Source organism: Lissotriton vulgaris, chromosome 5 (assembly GCF_964263255.1).
Source record: "Lissotriton vulgaris chromosome 5, aLisVul1.2, whole genome shotgun sequence".
NCBI classification, from domain to species: Eukaryota; Metazoa; Chordata; class Amphibia; order Caudata; family Salamandridae; genus Lissotriton; species Lissotriton vulgaris.
This window is the reverse complement of record NC_141693.1, coordinates 1,426,636,771-1,426,656,440: the sequence shown is the minus strand read 5'-3', so window position 1 is coordinate 1,426,656,440 and position 19,670 is coordinate 1,426,636,771. Positions and strand designations below refer to the sequence as shown.

At 43.7% G+C, this 19,670-nt stretch overlaps 1 protein-coding gene across 2 annotated transcripts in view; it reads left to right on the top strand.

The window, feature by feature from the left end:
* The window catches only part of CAMK1G (calcium/calmodulin dependent protein kinase IG), a 341,561-nt gene that overhangs the window by 255,250 nt on the left and 66,641 nt on the right, over positions 1-19,670 (top strand). The gene's annotated exons all lie outside the window — the stretch shown is intronic.

The following is a 19,670-nucleotide window of genomic DNA, read 5'->3' as shown; positions in this document are numbered from 1 at the left end:
GGAGTTCTCTTTTCTGTGGAAAATAAATATGAACATATATTCATAGCTCTTCACAGGTGAAATGCTACCAACAAACTAAATGGAACTCATATATACAGTCAATGTAAACATAGGTGGGAAAGATATTGAGATCCATAACAGGAAGGGCAGCTGAATACTGTTCGAAGGCCTACTCATCCCAGTAGTTCTGCCTGATGTAGCTGATGAATATATATTGTAAGTCATGTGAGACAGTGATGACTCTGGACACTGAGGCAGGATTTCACTTTGACTGGCTCATGGCCAGGGCGACACTAACACTGGCACAGGGAGACATTGGGATAGGAACAAAGAGATGCTGGAACTAACATTGGTAGACAGAGAGATGCTGATTCTGGGCATGGAACCATTGACCACTTACAATGAGACAGGATGGCCTTGCTAATAAGTTTCCTACATGCTGGGAATCTCAGCGCCCTACAGAGCCAACTCGTCTAGACAGCTCTCAGCACTAGAAGGCCATATTAGTGGCAGAAGAGTACTACACAAAAGCCAATAGCACTGCTGAAAATGGAAGTAACTGAGCCACCCATTGGGTTACTAAAATATGTGATCACGTCAAAGAAAAAGAGACATTCTGGTCTACAGTGGATAATCATCCTAGAACTACCTCTTACCGTATGAATTTTGCAGCAAGATAGACTCGGGAGTAATATTAGAAAATATTTTTCAAATGAAAGGTACTCGACAAAACCAACACCCTCGGCAGAAGTAGTGATTCCCAGAACGGCAAATAAGTTACAAATACTGCTACAGAAACCAAAGAATATTAGTTTGAATGGGCCAGAGTTTAGCCTGTGAGCAGGAACACTCTGCCCTTTCAACAGCAGTCAAGGGAATGGAAATGTGCTGGCTCTGGATGTCCACTCCCGACATCAATTTACACGTTTGAAAGTTGCAAGCACCATAGTGGAAGCTATTTCGTAATAGTTGTTTCTCGTCCTACGACAAGCTTACAACCTAAGAAAAAGCCGAGCGTGAAATGGCGTGCACATTTTATTCGAAAGACTCACACAAACATTGATAAGCATTTTGCAATGGGTACTAGTGGTGCTGTCGGCAAACTAGCATCAGGTTTTAAAAAAAATAAAGCACTGCTCCACGAAAATCTGATTCCGCGCCAGCCATTGCTCACAGGGCAATTTATTGATGTTCCAGTCGAATGACTTGTCGGTTATTAACACGTCTCGGTTCTTTAATGTGTATTGTTGCTTATTGCTGTGAGCAGCCTTGTGCATCGCCGACAGTACCACGTGCACCACGTAACTGCCAGTCGCACTGACTGAAATCTTCACTCTCCTAAAATGGCAATTAACAATAGCTGATCATTTCCACTAATGGCGGCGCAATTGGTTTTTAAATATTAGCATTCCCGTAAATGCCAGCGGTCGCTGCTCGACAATGAGTTTTTTAATTGATCAGCAGTGCTGCGCTAATTAGTGGGTGGAGCGTGGCCAAGTCTGGTTTCCCCCAGATGTTCTCTCACCACAAATCAAAAATCCTCCACCAGACACGCAACAGACATCATTTAAAAAATATAGGTATTATGGGGCAGATTTATGTTAACTGGCGCATCCCTCGGGATGCGCCAGTTAACATGCGCCACAGCTACGCCACCCATGGTGCGCCGCATTTATGATGCGGCGCACCATGGGGCAAAAACGGCACAGATGCGTCATGCATCTGTGCCGTAAAAGTGACGCATTGCTGGAGTTGTGTCGCAAGCGCGACGCAGCTCCAGCAAGGCTTGGGGGTGCCCTATCTGACCAATGCTGCGTCAAGCCTTACACCTGCTTCAAGCAGGCGCAGGGTTTTGACGCAGCATTGGCCTAAAAGTGACTGAGTGAAATCTTATAGATTTCACTCAGCCACTTTTGCGAGGCGCACCTGCCCCGGAACGCCCACCCTGCGCCGGAACGCCCACAAGTGGCGCAGGGCTTTACAACGTGACGCATCTGCCTAGATGCGTCACGTTGTAAATCGGTCATAGGGATGCGCCACGTTTACGCCACAGTTGCGTGACGCAAACGTGGCGCATACACAACATAAATCTGCCCCTATGCACTTTCTGTTTGAATTGTGCTGAGGCTAATTTTCGGAGCACACGACTGAGGTGCGTTGTGTTGCTCCATAGCACCAGTCGAGTCTTTCTTCACTGACATAAAAAAAAGTTTAATGGCATCGAACACCGGAAAAATATGGTCATTGGCTCACAGGGACAACGGGACATGGATATGGGGACATAAAGGCTCATTCAATTTCAGACCCACAAACACTTAAAATGGAACCCAAAAAAACGAAATAACATGTGGGAACGAGAGTACTATGCCCTTTCCCGTGGTCAGCTTTTTGGACCTCGACCAGCACCTTGCAAGGTGGTTGAAAATAAAGTCTTGGGGATGCATATCGTCTTCAAAGTGATCTAAAAAACCCAGACAAGCACCTCCACTCCTTGAGAAATGTCTCTCCACCTCGCCTCCGCTTCTCTTACACCATTTACTCCTTGCCCATCTCCTTAGTTGTGTCTCTGCATGCCCACACAAATAAACTATACCTGAAACAAAGAACATTCCTGTTCCATAACCCATGGCTTCAAAACCCTGTACCAATGTTCAAACAATAGCTGCACCCAGGAGATCAGACTTTGCTTGCCACCAGGAGTCTCCAACAGCACCATATTGCCACAGAATAAAAGGTATAGCCTTATACATGGAACATGTGCTCTGTGACATGGGTGGACAAACATCGAGAAACTGTCACATGACAGGACAGAGGTACAGACACAAGGGCACAGTAACATGAAGACACCGCACCTTAGTGACAGGGACACGGAGACATCAGTAAATGGTTCTAGAACATGAAGAAAAGCTTTCTTGCCATCAACACTGGCGAAACATAGCCCGACACACTGTCAAATCAGACACGCGTCATTCTACGTGCAAGCACAGTCTATCAAACCTCTCACTCGCTGAGATAATGCACGAAAGCTAAAGATCTTAGTTCCATTGCATTAATGCTAGTGGCAGGTAGGGTACTTACCTAATACCATTTACCATATAGATTGCGAGGGAAAGGAAGGCCATATGACAAGTGTACCTTTAGAGACCTGTTCTTTCATTTTGCTGCCGAAGATTTAGTTTGAGGTGTCTTACCTTCACAAAGCTTAATCTTTGGCTACTAGTCTTACAATTTTTTTCTTTTTGAGGAAACTATTTCCATTATTTTTTTTTCGCTTCCCATATAAAGCTGAGTTCTTGCAAGATTTCGTCCAGTAAACCTTTTGTGTGTGATTTTAGTTCACATTTTCTGTTTAAAAAACCATCACTATGTTTGAAGAGAAAATTTACCAAATTGCAAACCAATATTTGTACTAAGGTGAGTCAAGATCTCCAATTGGAAACCTGACAGTAGGCTTGGCTAAGTTGTTTAACTTGCTCTGTGTACGCAAGTACGCACAACTGCTTTCGAAGAAACTAAAATACATTGTATCTCAGTTTTTAACAAAGTGTTTCCAGTAATCATTCAAATATAATTCTGACATAATTCTGCTTTCCTTGCCCCCATTTTCAAATGTCCATCCAATCTTTAATTTATTGGTGCCATGGAGAGAGGAGTTGGCCTATCAGCTAGGGTGGTCGACTTCGCATCTGGGGACCTGGGTTAGAGCCTCGGCAATGGCGCTGAACATCCTGTGGTTCTGGGCAAATCACTTAGGTGCATATGTATCAACCTCCGTGTTTGCGGTTTTCAAATAGTGATTTTTTAGAAATCGCTATTTAATAATTGCAAAACGGGATGTATTTAAAAATTCACATTTTTTGCGAATTCTTAATATTCCTTAATTGCGATTAGCAAATTGTGAAATCACAATTAAGGAACACCTTCCCATTCATTTCTATGGGCCAGGAGGCCCATAGAAATGATTGGGAAGTAATTCTCAATTTGCGAGTCGCAATTTGAGAATCGCAAATTGAGAATAATTTCAAGGGTGCAAGGGTGTCATAAGGACACCCTGATGCACCCCTGAAATGAACATATGCATGCATATGGCACACATACATGCCCTAAGGGCATGTATGTGCGCCACATGGCACCTTAGCAAATGCAAAAAAGTGCATTTGGGAAAGAAATCAAAAATTACCACCAACTTGAAGTTGGTGGTAATTTGCGAATTCTTAATGAGAAGTCACACAACTTGGGTGCTTCATACGTAGCATTTAAGGAATCGCAATTTGCAATTCCTTAAATGCTTACGCAAAGTTAAGGAATCACAAATTTTGTGGCTCCTTAAATTTGCGATGCGATTATTCACATCCATACCTTTTCCGAATTTTGAGTCGCAAAAGCTGCTTTTTTGCGATTTGCAGCATTTGCGAATCAAAATTTGGTTTATACATATGCCCCCTAATCTCCCCGTGCCTAATAAAAAAACAAATGTGTCCACATGTAATGCAACTGGTGCTATGTAAAGCACTCTGATACCCGATTCGGGTCAAGTTTGCGCTATATAAAACTCTGTAAAATAAAAACATCATGCTATATCACACAAACATCAGAGTGCTTAGTTAGTGAAACAATTGTGTGCAATGAAAGAATGCAGCAATTGCTTGGTTTAGATAATGTTTCTGTGTTGAATAGTGGGGTTTTGGATTTGGAAGTCTTAGGTGCCCCTGGCCTGGTCTTGAGTTACTAGATTACTCAGAGGCTCTGGGGATGCCACGAGGAGTAGGTGGCTTTTATTTTGCAACAAAACCATTCTGGGAGCTCTTTTTTCATGCACTTTAGTCTACTAGGGACCCAGGTTAGAGTGTTTTGTAAGAGAAGTTTAGAAGATGGGAAAATTAGTTTTTTTCTGGGAGACATGGAGCCATTTAGTAACACCTGTCATTTACAACAATAGGAAGCAGTATAAAAAGGTCATATTTTTTTTATTATCTATTGTTCCTATTTTCTTTTATTTCTTTAACCCTGCCTGATCAACTTTATGCTTTGCTAACAGATGATCAGTCATTCGATCAGTGCTATGGTCCCTCTTTGGATTAAAGAGCTGGTGAATGAAGGAAGAATATGGCTTGGATTAGAGGAGCCTTTTTGCGCTCTAATCTGTGGTTTTTTCAGGGAAGACTGGTGAGTCTTCCACAGAACAGCTAGGATGTGGAGTATACTGCTCCTGTGGAACATGGAAAGGAGCTATGCACTGTAAAAAAAGCAAACTGACAATAGAAGTTAACTCTCAGCCAGATGAGATGTAAAACTTACCAAAAAATCATTTTGAACCATAGCCGGATGAGTGGATATTCCCTTCTTCAACCACTCCAAAATCCAAATCAATTGCAATCCTTAAACACTCCATGTCTTGGAAGGTGTATAAACTGTCAACAAACAGTGTAAAGGTGAAAAGACTCTATGACTAAAACCTCATTACCCTTTTCTTCTGTTTGGCTGACTTGTTGACCAAACACTGGTGACTAAGAGGAAAACCTGGCCAAACAGCAATCACCATTTATGACTTGCAAATCACGATATATGCACAGGACATAGGCAAACCTTACAGTTGAAATGAGACATCATATCACCCAAAAAGAGCTTACACAAAACTGCTGTCTTTTATGGGCATTGAAGACAATCATAGCCACCTGATTTTGGATCCTCAATCCGGCAAGACATTGAAAGAGTCGGTCTTGGTACTTACTATTGCTCCAGCCGGTCCTTGTTTGTTTGTAGATTTATATAGCGCGGCTTATCACCCTGAAGAGTATACAGGCACTGTTCATGGGCACGGGGAAATCACAGTATTTGACCAGAATCACAGGTTGTTACACCAATGTCAAGACCCGAACCCGAGACCCCAGCTCCCGAGTCCCCAGCTCTGGCCTCCCTCCCACATCCCCCCCACATCCTCTTTGCTAAATAATCTTAGGCTCAAGGGAACTGCTTGAGATGATAAACTATGGAGTTAGTAAAACGCAGCATTGGCCTGCATATTCATAGACAGGATGCTTTCCAAGTAAATACCCAGAGTCCCGACTTTGGACATGAATCTATCAATATGTTTGATGGGTTGGATAAATGGATAACTCTTACTGACCCAGTTTGTATGGGTTTGAGTAGAGCAGATACTCAGTGTGCATGTCATTGAAACTGAAAAAATGAATCTTATCCATAACTGTATCTCACCTTGCACCATATGATGTTTTTCTAATATTAGATAAAAATCCCCTAGGTAATATAATCATACATAGGTGAACTGTAGGCCCTGATGTTGAAGCAGTCGATGCACATACAAAATAGCCATATTGGGAGAGCAACAGAACCCTCTACGCACACTGCAGGTGATAGGACCTCTCTTCGATTCACAGCCGTCAAAGGCAACGCACCTTATTATATTGGAAAGGAAGGGAGCAGCACTCCTTCAGCAAGGTCACCACTCTCTAACTCCTCGAAGATTTACCTTTTTTTATTTTTTATTTTTTTTATTTAAGAAGTTTTCTATTGCGCTGGCCAGACCCGAAGGTATCGGAGCGCTTTACAGCAGGAGGGAGAGAAATCAAATACAGGGTAAAGAATAACATAAATGTATTCATAAGTGTTCAAAAGTTCAAAAGTTACAAGTGTACTGAGCATCCGAGGTGCGCCATTGAGGTAGAGAGGTCGAGGGGTCCGAGGTGTGCCATTGAGTTGGAGAGGTCTAAAGGTAATCTCGGTGCACTGACAAGATTTTTAGGCTGAATCTTTCTCCGAGCGTCAGTGAACCAAGGCACTGGGTTGGGGAGAGGGGAAGAGGTAGGCAGTGGATGCATATTGCCAGGACTGCCGGGTCGAGGCTTGTTAGTCATGGATTTCCGTTCGGGAAGGCGCGGTTGAGATAAAGGACTTTTAGGAGACTTTTGAATTTTGAAAAGGAGGGGGTAGTTCTGATGTCAACAGGGATGAATTTCCAGATTTTGGGTGCGTTTTCTGCAAAGGAGCGGGTTACGTTTTTTTATATGCGTGTTTTTAGGGGGATGAGTAAGAGGGAGTTGGAACTTCTGAGGCTTCTAGACTGGCCGGCTTCTTAAGTTTAGAAGCTAGGTATTCCGGTTTCCCAGTGTGCTGAGCTTTGTGCATGAAGCAGGCAGTTCTGGAGCTGGCACACATTTCCACTGGGAGCCAGTTCTCTGAGTGCGGGAGATACATGGTCATATTTTTTGACTCAGGTGACTATTCTGGTAGCTGCATTGAGGGTTGTTTTGAGTGGCGCTAGGTGGGAGAGAGCTGTACCAGAGAGAACTGCGTTCCCATAGTCCAGTCTGGACAACACCAGTGATTGGTTGGTGGTTTGAGGTCCATGGGTAGAATGTAGGGTTTGATTGTATTGAGAAGCTTCAGATTGAGGAAGGCACTCTTTGCGAAGTTCTTGATGTGGTGGGTCATGGTTGGCTTGTGATCAAGGGTGATTCCGAGTGATTTTACAGAGTTTGCTAAGGTGAGATTACCGTTGAGAGCATCGATTGCTTTCAGCCATTCAACGATTTGCAAGTTTTCTTCCTTGTTGGAGATGAGGAGGATTTCGGTTATTTCCTGATTGAGTTTAAGGTGGTTTGCTGATAGCCGTTCTTGAACTTCTCTGAGAGTATTGTTGAGTCTTAGAATGTCATTAAAGGAGGATGTTTCCAAGTAGATCTGGGTGTCATCTGCATATAGATGGAAGGAGACGTTGGCTTTTTTCAGAATAGTGGTGAGGGGTTCCATATATATGTTGAACAACTGAGTGGAGAGAACGATCCTTGGGGGTCATCTGTGTTAACGGGGAGAAGGTCGGATGTAAAGGATTTGATTTTTACCCTTTGGGAGCTATTTTGAAAGAAGGAGGAGAACCTTTGAAGGACCACCTCATCGGCACCTACACGGTCTTTGAGAGCCTTAATGAGAAAACTGTGATCCACCGTGTCAAAGACTGCTGAGAGGTCAAGGAGGATGAGTAGGCAGCAATGGTCCGAGTCAAGGGAGTTGAGGATGTCATCCACGATGTTGGGGATTGCAGTTTCGGTGCTTCAGCTTTTTCTAAAGCCCGATTGGTGTTTGTCCGGTAGATTAATATTGAACGCATTTTTCGAGGATTTTAGCGAGGAAGGGAAGATTGGAGGCAGGTCTGAAATTGTTCAGGTCGTTTGTGCCTAGGCCTGTCTTCTTCAGAAGTGGTGTGACTTGACCGATTTTTAGGCAATCTGGTATGATGTCGGTTTTTAGGGAGCTGTTTATGATTTTGCACCAAAGTGGTGCAAGGGAGAGTTTCAGCTTTTTGGCCATTTGGGAGGGTATAGGGTCGAGGATGTGGGATGAGGGCTTGGCGGAGGAGATTAAACTGAGAATTTCAGCTTCAGGGATGGGTCAAAGGATCTCCAGGATTTTGTGGGTCACCTACTAGAGGTAGTTTCGATTGCTGGGGTGCAGTTTTTGCCTCAGGATGGAGGTTGATGTCAAGTGATAGTTCAATCTTGGTGATAGAGTCGTTAAAGAAGTTGGCAACGCTGTCACATAATTCCTTAGAGGCCTGGACATGGGTAGTAGAAGGCTTGGAAGTTTGTTTTTTGGTGATGTTCAATAGTTCTTTTGGTCTGTTTTTAGCCCTGTCCAGCGTGTTTCAGAAAAAGTTGTTTTTTTCATTATTGATATTTTTTTTGTACTTTTTTTTTGCTGTTTTGAGTTCTTCACAGAGGCTGGAGGAGGGATTCTTTCTCCAGAGACGTTCTGTGGCTCTAAGTTGCCTCCTTTCCTCCTTGATGTCCTTGTTGAACCAGGATCTGGAGGGAATGTTCCTGTTTTTTTCAGTTTCATTGGAGCTAGTTGGTCTAAGATGGAGGACATGGTTATGTTGTAGTGGGATGTGAGTTCTGTAGTTGAGAGTCCGTCCAGGGAGATGGGTAGGAGGGTGCTTATTTTTTCTTCGAAATCAGCTGTGTTTATCTGCATTAGGTTTCTTATCTAGACCATGTAAGGGGGTCTGTGATGGAAGGTTGACACATGACCGGTTGCGAGATGTGGAATAGGATTATGTGGTGGTCTGACCAGTCGAGCGGAAGGATGTGGTCTATAGGGATTGCTTTGGTTTGGGCGATGATGGCATCCGGGATTGCCGCTTTGTTGTGAGTTTCTTTTGAGCAATGCTGGATAAGGTTGTTGGAATGTAATTGCTTGTTCAGGTTTTGTTTTGGAGTGCTGTATTTATCATTCCAGTGGAGGTTGAGATCACCCAGAATAAAGGTTGTTGCTTCGGAGAGAGCAGTGGGCGATCAGGTCAGATAGGTGTTCCGTGAACGCGACGGTGTTGCCTGGGGATGATGCAGGAGGTGGCAGTGTAGTAGATTGTTGTTAGTGGTTTTGATGTTGGCAGTTAGGCATTCAAAGGAGTTGTAATTGAAAGCATCAATTTCGGACACTGGCAAGTGGTTGTTATGATTAATTGCCAAGCCTCCACCTTTTTGGTCTTTTCTATCTTTGTTGATGATAGAGAAACCCGGGGGTACGAGCATATCCAACATAGGAGGGAAGGAGTCATTAAGCCAGGTCTTGATGATGAAGGCTTTATCTATGTCATGCTTAAGGATGGATTCTGCTAGCTCTGTGGCATGTTTTGTGGCAGATCTGCAGTTTATGAGCATGCAGTTAGTACGGCGGTCTCTTTTTTTTGGTTCAGTTGTTAGAGAAGCAGTATGGATGTTGATGAGGGAGGCAGGGGCTCTAGAGGGTTTCTGGAAGGAGTGCTCACTTCTGAATCCAGTGATTACCTGAATCGTGAATTGCAAGATGTGAGTGGAGGGGGAGGTTTATGAGGAGGCCAGCTGGGTCGCTTCCTCAGAGGACATGGCTTCCAAAGTTCTATTCGGTTCTGGGCATGGATCGAGGAAGGGCAAGAGGACTGGCTAGGAACCCAGGCCTTGGGAAGCCTAGGGTGTGTGGGGATGGGAGAGATGGGAGTAGAGTGAGAGTTTAAGGGGGGATTGTGAAGTGTCGCAAGGTTGGTTAGGACGCGCCCCATCTCTTCTTGAGGGGAGGTGGGTTGCTTCTGGGTAGGATCTCCTCAGTGAGGAGAAGAGCTGACGGTGTTGTGTTGTCTTCTGGTGGTAGTTGTGTTGTCAGTTTGGGTTAAGGGATAAGGCCTAGGATGAGGGGGGTCGTGTTGTGGTATTTGTTTTTTATTGCAGGTGGATATAGGTCAGTGATTGGGAGACTTGGGTTGTGTATTGAGGTTGCCCATGTAGTGTTTGGGGTGGTGTCTGCACAGGGGGTTGTTCCACAGGATGAAATAGTGCAGGAGCAGTCGCCGTGTACTTGGTGGTGGAAGAATTGGAGAGGGTTAGAGGAGGAGCATAGGTGATTGTGGTAGCGGGAGGCGGAATGGGGAGGGACTGTGCCGTTGGAGTAGATAGTCGCAGAGGTGTTCCCATAGTGTGGCAGGAGGTTGGGGGTAGAGAACGATAGTTTGCAGCTATGGGGAGTCTTGGTGGTTTTGGTAATGTGAAGTTGTGCTCTTAGGGTGGAGTTCCAATTGCCAGGCCTTTCTGTGTGAAAGATGAGGTCCATGTTTACTAGGCCTTTGGTGGAGCAGTGATATATGTCAGCAAAAAGGGATTCCATGAATTGCCTGATCAATTTGTGTTTGAGGGTTTTTTCGCTTAGGGTGCGAGGTTGGGGGGGAGGGTGATCGAGAAGGAGTTTGGGCCGTGCCTCTTTATGTAGGGTGAGGAGAGGGGGTTGGAGGAGGTTGTCGTGGTAGAAGGCATTATAACTAAGATGTCGGTGGGGCTAGTCCCTTTTGGGGTAGGTTTGTTCTAATAACACAGCGGATGGGAAGGGTAGTGGCTATGGATGGGACTGCTAGCGGTGTCAGATCGCTCTATTTTTAATGGGTTGGTTGGCTGCTGAAACGCGATCTTAGGGGGCAGGGAGAGATTGGGAGCATGGGAGCTAGAGTCAGCTTAGTTTCGGGAGGGGAATGGGGAAGTACTGTCGACCGGCTGTCGAGATTTATGAGTTAGGAGGCCAGAGTCTAAGGGGAAAGCGCCCAGGATGTCGGACCAAGTGAATGGAATGGGGTGCAGGATAAGAATGTGGTAGGCTAGCGGCACAGCACTACTGGTATTGCGTTAGGGGATTCATGAGCCTGCCCTTGGGACAGTGCCTCGTCAGTGGGGTAGCAGGAGGAAGTGATGCTGCCGTATCTACGAGGACAGGGTAATAGCTATGCGCAATACTTAAGGATGTTTACATACACATACCAGGATGGAAAGCAAATTGTAGATTACAGGCATGCTTCTAAAAGGCTTGCATAAACTCTCTTCTTGGTGATGTATTAACACATTTGGCGACAGTGTGTAACAGAGTCTCAACCATCTTCTTAATCACAAGCCACAGGGCTGTTTGCAGAGCCCAGTTAACATCTATAAATTCTTCTTCCAACATTGGACTGATCTGGGTATATATTCTCCTTAGTTAAAGGGCGAGAAAGATACCCTGAGGGCTTGGTGACTGGAATTATGGGATAGTGCAGCTGTGGCGATTTTCGCATAATTATAGATTTGCTGCATTTACCAAACAATCCATCACTTGCTGCATAACCTGCAGGTTTTAAAGTACACGTTTGACTATTCCCAATTTGTAAAGAATCTTAATGGAAGATTAACTTTGAGAAAAGATAGTATAAAAGAAACAGGATAACTTGTTTGCCGTTCTTGATTCACCACGAGCAAGGGAGGAGATGCATGTCCAATTATCTTAAACACATTTTAATTCACCCCTTCATTATTTTCCGTATAGCACCGTGCTGCTTCGTAGCATGGTTCACACTACATAAACCAGTCATACTTGCTTACATTAAGGTCAATTTACCTGGTCTTCACGGAGCTGAAATCTTCTGCTTTAGCAGAGAGTATGGCCTTTTAGTCTTGGCAGCACTTTTATATTATGTTATGCGGGGAATGAGATTTTGATACCCTTTTTGATCACTTAGATATTAATCTCACTGATCAATTTGGATCGGTTGTTTTCTGTCATTGAGTAAAAGACAAACCCCGCATAGGTTAGATAAACCCCATAAACTTGACGCAACTCTGAATGACCACTTACAACTGATGAAGTTTTAAGTATTTATATAAAATCAGAGTTATAAGCATATACAATCCTCTCAGGATAAGATTCAATAAGTATACAAAAGTATACAATTAAAGTCAATTCCAAATCTCCTTCAAATCTGTTCCAAATCTGCAGATTAAAGCATAGATACAATGTGGTCCTGTTGCGTCAGCTAAAAAGAATAGACAAGTTAATTCTGTCCCTACTCTGTACTAAGTGACATCCCTACTTCGCAAGTTCCTTACCTAAAAAGGTGTCAGCAGTTTGACTTCCAAAGAAGTTCAAACTCTCTTAACTCCTAATGGTAAGTTCTATCGAGAAGCAGTACCCTCTCTGCCTACCCATCCGCTCTCTAAGGGTCCTCGGCCTACTGCTCTCTTGCGCTCTGCTCTTTCTCTCTGACTTCTCAGGACTTCTGCTCAAGTCATCTGCGCTCTGATCTTCTGTTCTGCGCTCTAAGCTCTTCGCCCCTCTTCGCTTGCTTTCTCCCCAGGGTGCTGTCCCTAAAATACACAATCACAGTGTGGGTGGAACGCCCCTTCGACGCCCACCGCGGACTTTCCCCATGATCTCATTCTTTGCTCTTTTCCATGTCTTCATCTCCTTCCGTCGTCCGTTAAGTTGACCCTTCTCCTTAGGCGCCATCTTCGTCTTCTTGCTGGTGACTTCATTGACATATCAGTTGTCCTTTCGGAGCAAAAGTCTATCACCTCAGCAGAACTTTACTCTTTACGACTATATGCATAACCTTTCTTGGTCCTGTGAATGGTCATTTCAAAACAAGACTCAAATTCCAAGCGCCTCTTATCACGTTTAGGCCATAAACTCCGTCCAGCATTGTCACCTTAAATCTAACAAAGACTAGACCCCTTGGCTCGCACGTTCACATCAAGGCTATTCACGACTCCTGTGAGCCCACTAAATTACAAACAGCGGACTACACTCCTGCGAACCCTTGGTCAGTTAGGTTAAAATCACATATGACCTAAACCTTGTCTAACATTCTTACAAAAAGCTTTCTACACAGTATAACCTTTAACACATATTTATATATAATCGCATTTAGTAAATCGTTTGCTTAAGTGAATACATTCTACATAGAGTATAAATTACCTAGAATATAACTTTACATTCTCATTCGTTACATCGTTATGTATGTTCTCTGCACATCTCTCCATGTTATATTTCTCGCCGTTTCTCCATTTAAAGTTACACACGTACATGAATTCTACCTTGCACGTTCTTCAGTTCATAAGCATTCCTACACATTTCTACATTAGCCCACTACGTATACGGGCCTTCTAAATCTAATGCATGTTATAGAGTAAATACAGTTACATTTCCTATATTACTTCTGATTACATTGGTTAATTATATGCTATAGGTGTTAACTTCACGTTACAGTATACATTTCATTCCTACGTTATACGATATGCTTGTAAATATGGCTCGGATATACATTTTATTCAAATTGCGCTCTCTCAGTTCCCCCCTTTGATGACTTCTAGGAGTCATCACTAAATGCAATTTGAATAGCACCCTTACACAGAACTAGTTACAACATTCCCTCTTTTTATAGTTTCGAGAGCTCTTAAGCTTTTGTACTGTTGATCTTGTAAAGCAGCTAATCTCCTCTCTTGCTCTCTCATGGATCTTTGTAACCGGTTCGACCTATACCATTTATACAATTTAACTAACCCTAATAATGTGATTATGCAAATCAATACTATCAATACAGGTTTTAATATATACCACACAATGCTTTTACCCAGGTTGGCAAACCAACCTACAACCTTTCCTACTCCATGTCCTACTTTTTCCCAAACATTTGTTTTTGATAAATCTTCGATTTCTTTATGTATCTCTGTAATATTTTGTATGACTTTCTCAAGTGGTTTTGAATTGTCAGGAATGTAAGTACAACATTCTTGGACCTTCAAAGCCTTGCAAACTCCGCCCTCTTTTGCTAGCAGTACATCTAAAGCAAGTCGGTTCTGAAGAACCATTGCTCTAATCTAACACTCCCTCTACTAGCATTAATGACCTTGCAGTACTTGCAGATAATCTATCTACGACTGTAGCTAATCTCCTGATCTTAACATCGTTAAGTATTAAACCTAACATAGGAAACATCGCTCCAAATATGTCTCCAACTATTTCTGCATCTCCTACTTCCCTTTTCGCTCTTGTCGAAGCCTTTCCTTCTATTCTCGCTAGATCCTTTGCATGATATATTTTGGGGAAGACAATTGCCAAGTAACACGAACCATACCAATTGTCAGGTAGTTTTACATAGGCATTTCTTCCACATACAAAATATACATTAGGAATAGCTTGCATCCCTTTCATAAAATCCTTCGTGTAGTACTCTAACCTAAAAGCATGTTCGCAATTTACTTCACCTACAAATACACTTTCATAATACGTCTTGCTTCGAGTTAAACATAACTTTCCTTTCTGCGTTCTATCCAAAGCTATTGGACCATTGCTACCCTTCTTCTTGTGTGCTTTTTCTTCTTCGGTCCAATCTGTTTTCCACTGTCCTGACATTTTCAGAATCTTCTGCCTTCTGTATCTATCGTCTACTTGTCCTATGAACTTTTTCTCTACTTCTGACACTTTGCAAGTCAGATTATTTCTGCGTGCATATGAAGTATCTAGTGTATCCCAAGGAAGAAAGAACTTGGCTAATCGATCTTCCTTTTTATAATAGTCCCACTTATTCATCTCCTTATAATTCGGAACTTCAGGCAGTACCGAATCATAATTTGAAAAGTAGTACTCGAACCCTTCTCTACCATAAAATATACTGAGCAGTAAACTACATGTTATCCCATAAGTCAGTGGGAGATGATGATATCTGATGCCTTCGTCTACGGAAGCCGGCAATTGCATACATACATAGCATTCTTTGGCCTCCATGGCATCGATATACTCGTACAATAGCTTGGCATATGCATTTGACCTAAAATTTCCCTGTGACTCGTCTACATATAACCTACGAGCTTCATTCGCCAGTAACGCCTTTTCACGGATGACATTGCTCTCCTCCTTCTTCCCAATAAGAGCAGGTTTCAAAGTCGTTACAGGCTTTACATCTGTTGTCTCTTTTTCACTTGCATGTCCTACCATGTATGATGTGGTTACTACTGTAATTATGAGAAAAATTACTACTGCTATTAGTGTACCTATTATGCATTTAGCTTTTCGGTTTGGGTTGCCGTTCTCCATGTTTATCAAAACAGCGCAACTCCTTCCTTTGCGAGGAAAGTTTTTCTTTTCAGTCTTTGAAAGTGCTATTTAACAACAAAAGTCTCTTTTCGCAACAATGTCTTTTTCTCTTTAGCAACAGACAACCCTAACCCTTCTCCGTCCTCTAAATGTAATCCCTAAATTTATTCTTCTTTCCACTCGGCTCTAGGTTATCTTCTTCTTTATAGCTTATATACAAAAGTTTTTATGCATCAACAATTATTCTCGTACCTGCAGCTTTAACAACAAGTTCCAATAGTTCAAAACGAACAACCTTTTCTTCTTCTTCTGGTATTTGATGACCAAAAGTCGGAAACTGTAATCGATTTAGCACTAGATCTTTGATCCGACTTAGGTATGGGGGTATGGGAAGTGTGAAAGTCAGTAACCCCTCAGTCTCGAGTCCAGGCGTCAACATCCATATCTCCACTGCCACAAATGGATCGAGATCGATTACCTTCACTTCTTTCACTCTCCCAGATTTCTGTCCCCAAGACATCTGCTAGATAAGTCCACTCTGGGGTGGCGTACCTTCTGCAGGGCACACGTACCCTTCTTGATCTTCTCGGACTCTCAGAGCCTGAACCTGTAGTTTCTTCTTCTTGATCCGATTCTTCAGAGATCGGGACAAGGGTTCTGTCTTGATCTGCTTTTAAGCTTGGCCTTCTTCTTCTCTCCGGCCAACTAGCTTCGTCACTCCTTGTCCTCCTGCTCCTCGTTCTAGGACTTATCTCTTGATCGCTCACAGCTTGTTCAGTATCTGATTCGAATTCCCATGTGCTCTCTTCTTCTGAGACGACTTCGGTCCCACTGGTGTCCTGACCATCGTCGGCCTGCTCCGACACCGGCTCAGCCTCTTCGGTCACCTCTTCAGCTTGGCTTTCCCCCTCTGTGGCTTCTCCACTTTCCGCTGGATTCTCATCCGAGAGAGGAGCTGTTTCTTCCAGAGGTGTTGGCACTCTTCGGGTGTGTGAGGCGTGTATCCAGTTGGGCAAACCTCCACACTTTACTGCAGTGTTCGTAACTAATATGACTTGAAACGGTCCTCTCCAGCGCACGTCTAGACAGTTCTTCCTGACATGCTTCTTCACCAGGACCCAGTCCCCCGGACACAGGTCATGGCACAAGTCTTGTGCTGATGGAACCTCTACAGCCTGGACCTGAAGGGACACAGAATTAATGGCATCAGATAGTCCCTTGCAGTAGTCCAAGATCAAATCGTCTGTGATGTTCAGTAGCGCTGCAGTCGGAACCGATGGCAATCTCATAGCTCTTCCCATTAGCACCTCGTGTGGAGACAGACCTGTTTTCCTATCTGGTGTGCTACGTATGCTCATAAGAACTAATGGAAGTGCATCAGGCCAATTCAGGGATGTCGATGAACACACTTTGGCAAGTCTGGACTTGATTGTACTGTTGATTTGTTCTACAATCCCTGAAGCCTCTGGTCGATAACTGCAATGGAGCTTCTGATCAATACTCAAAGCTGAACATAGCATCTTCACTATTTCGCTATTGAAATGAGTTCCTCTGTCCGATTCCAAAGAGGATGGCACCCCAAACCTCGGTATCAACTCTCTAAGTAACAGTTTCGCTACTGTGAGTGTATCGCACCTACGTGTCGGGTAAGCTTCAACCCATCTAGAAAATATACAGACAATCACTAAAACGTATCTGAGTCGATTGCACTTGGGCATTTCAATAAAGTCCAACTGCATTCTATTGAAAGGCCCCCCAGACCTCCCAATGTGACTCAATGTGACTGGCGTTCTCTTTCCTACGTTTAGCTGCTGACAGATCGCACATCGCTGACATACTGCTTCTGCCGCTACTCTAAACTTCGGGTTAAACCACGTTTGTCTGAATACTCTCACCATAGCATCTCTACCTATGTGTGTTGATCCATGCAATTTCCTTGCCATTGGATTAACAAGCTCGTTTGGTAAAACTGCTCTCCCATCTGCAGTGATCCAAAAATTCATCTCACTTCTAGTACATCCAGCTGTCTCCCAGCCCTTTTTCTCCTCCTCTGGTGCATTTTCCTGAACACTCTTTAGCTCATCCCACGTGTCTACAGTGTCTAACAACATTGTCAATTCAGTTCTTTCCTGTACTCCCCCCACTTCTACATTGGTGTGAGAATAACCTTGTTCTGCGCAATAACGCGCTACCTCGTCAGCATAACGGTTGCCTTGCGACACAAAGTCTACGTTCTTCGTGTGCGCGGCACATTTGACAACTGCTATGGCTGACGGACCTTGCAATGCCTCTAACAATAGTCTCACGAATTCTCCATTCCTAATTGGAGAACCCGAGGAGGTCATATAACCTCTTTGAGACCATAACTGCCCGTAATCGTGAACTACCCCGAAACCATACTAGCTATCGGTGTATATGGTGACTCGAATTTTGTTACCTGCTAAACAGGCACGCGTCAAAGCAATAATTTCAGCTACCTGAGCGGAATGTACTCCTTCCAGGCAGGCGGCTTCCACAACTCTGGTAATAGTACAAACTGCATAAGCTGCTCTCAGCTGACCAATATCGTCTCTTACGCATGAACCATCAACGAAGAATATTTCATCGGGGTCAGTCAATGGCACATCCACGATATCTGGTCTCGGTTTCGTGCATAGTTCAGTCACATCAAGGCAGTCATGATCTGTACAAATTTCATCATCAATCTCATTTGGAAGTGGCATCAAAGTTGCAGGATTCAAGACGGAGCATCTCTTTAGGGTCACATTCTCGGCAGCCAGTATGACTTGCTCGTAGCGTGTGAGCCTGCTATTTGTCAGATGCTGAGTCTTAGTCCTGGTCATTAACAATTCTACAGAATGCGGTACGTACACCACTAACTGATGTCCCATTACCACACTTTCACAACGTTCAATGCTGACACCCGTTGCAGCAACGGATTTGAGACATCCGGGCAACGCTGCGGCTACTGGATCTAATGTAGCCGAAAAATAAGCAACTGGCCTACGCGCATCTCCGTGTATCTGGGCCAAAACTGCTAAAGCGCATCCCTCTCTTTCGCAGCAGTAAAGTAAGAATGGTTTTGTGTAATCAGGCATTCCTAAAGCCGGGGCACGACATAAGTCCTCCCTCAGCTGCAAAAATGCCATCAAACAATCTTTGTCCCATGGTACCGGATCACTTACTCCTTTGTGCGTCAGTTGTAGTAACGGTTTTGCCTTCAGTGAGAAGTTGGCTATCCACTGCCGACAATAACCGACCATGCCTAGAAACATCCTGACTTCTCTTTGTGTTGTAGGCGCGTTCATTTTCATGATCGCCTCTATCCTGTCTGGAGACACCTTCCGCTTTCCCTTTTCAATCCTGTGGCCCAAGTATTGCACTTCGGTGAGACAATACTGCAATTTACTTGGAGACACCTTGTGTCCGTTCTCGGCCAAGTGATTTAGTAAGGTAATGGTGTCTACTTTGCAAGCTTCCTCAGTTTCTGACGCAACTAGGAGGTCGTCTATGTACTGGACTAGAACCGAGTTCTTGGGCAGTACTAGACTTTCAAGATTTTTCTTCAGTAGCTGGTTAAAAATCGATGGGCTTTCTGTATACCCCTGAGGGATACGACACCATGTTAAAACGCGATCTTCCAGCTTAAAAGCGAAAAGATACTGGCTCTCTTCATCTAAAGGAATCGAAAAGAAAGCCTGGCATAAGTCTATCACTGTGAACCATTCAGCTTGGAACGGTATCTGAAACAATATTACTGATGGATTCGGTACCACTGGACAACATGAGACAACGATATTATTAACCTTTCGTAGATCCTGCACAATTCTGTATTTTCCACTAGGCTTCTGTAAACCCATAATCGGGGAATTACATGGACTTCCCACGATCTCCTTCAGTATTCCCTGCTTAATCATGGATTCGATCACAGGCTTTATTTCTGCAATCGTCTCCGGTGTCAACTTATATTGTGGTATTCTCGGATACTCGGCATTGGGTCTTACCATGATCTTTACTGGTTCTACCCCTTTGATCAATCCTATTTCTTCTCCTGTAAAATCCCACACTTCAGCTGACACTTTCTCCCTCAAATCCTGTGGAAGCTCCTCCACCGTTAGGGTAGGATATAGTTCCACGCATTCCTGTGAGTTTACGACTTTAAAATCGGCATCCTCATCATTGGTCTGCACTTCTACTCCTTCAGGTGTGCAATGTATTGTGCAATTCAATTTACACAACAGATCTCTTCCTAACAGACACACAGGGCTAGAATCACAGATTACAAACTG